The 1,254-nt window shown below is 33.5% G+C and overlaps 1 pseudogene; it reads right to left on the bottom strand.

The window, feature by feature from the left end:
• Positions 1–426: 426 nt before the first annotated feature.
• Positions 427–542, bottom strand: LOC123664326 (annotated as a pseudogene).
• Positions 543–1,254: the final 712 nt, after the last annotated feature.

The following is a 1,254-nucleotide window of genomic DNA, read 5'->3' as shown; positions in this document are numbered from 1 at the left end:
CAAAACACATGAGTTCACGTTATTTTTGGCGTAAACTTGTGGAGGCCTTTGTCCAGCAGTGGACTGTATAGGCTGTAATGATGATGATGATGATGATGATGATGATGATGAAATTACAAAAAACATGCAATGAGAATAAATTATATTGTCAAAATTCTTTTAACGAAATTTTATAAACATTTAATTTTATCGTCATCTAGTTAGATTGCAATGTAACACTATCGATATAATAGTTAGTGTAGATAGTTTTTAACATACACGCTAGGTGGCTCTACCTACCAAAACAACTTAGATTTTTTTATTGTAATTAAGAGAAATTCAAAATATCACGGTAGTTTCCGTAAACAGTTCATATTAGAGCTTCCTATTTATTTTGAAATTTACTATATGTGAAATGTAAGAAATTAGAAAACATACAAAAACTAATTGAAACACGCGATGTTACGAGGCGGTGACCCATCCAAGTACTAGCCGCGTCCGACGTTGCTTAACTTCGGTGATCGGACGAGAGCCGGTGTATTCAACGTGGTATGGACGTTTAAAATCGTGACGCGTGATGCGTTTGATCTGTAATAATTGTAGGTACCTCATGCGGCTAAAGAAGTTACACTTCAATAAATAAATCTAATAGATTGATTTAGAGCAGTCTGTGCATACACAGCCGTTTTGTTTCTAGCCAGTACATCACTCTTTAAATAAACTTGGTTGAGGAGTGCGTAGTAATTAACATTAATGCATTGTATAAAACAATGAATAAAAAAAAAGAAACAAGGCTTCGCATTTTTCCTTTTAAATATAATACCCAAATTTCAAAAACAAATATTCACTTTTTAATACACGTACGTTCATTTACAAAATTAGGTCAACATAACAAGTGCATTAGAAAACAACAGAAACGGTTTGAAGTATTAAATTAAATCATCACCCAACGTGACCATAATTTATTCGCGCATTCACAGTGCCGTGAAAAATTCAGCACTCGCTTGATAAAGTGCTTTATTTATTATTTTTTTAGTATCTCCCATATTTCGTGAGCGAAGTCCGACGCTTCATTAGACGCCCGTCAGCATTCTACTCACGTACGCTCAACTTAATTTCGTTAACTATTTTGTGTCCAACCAAAATGAAATTTTCACAAGTTACTCTACTCGTCCACATTTCGTTCTAATTTTCTTTCTTTCATTCTACTTCATTTTAACCACGAAATTGTACGGCCACAGACAAATTAATTTTAGAAACGACGTTTTTATTATT

The sequence above is a fragment of the Melitaea cinxia genome, chromosome 21 (genome assembly GCF_905220565.1).
Source record: "Melitaea cinxia chromosome 21, ilMelCinx1.1, whole genome shotgun sequence".
NCBI lineage: Eukaryota > Metazoa > Arthropoda > Insecta > Lepidoptera > Nymphalidae > Melitaea > Melitaea cinxia.
This window is presented reverse-complemented; position numbering and strand designations above follow the sequence as displayed.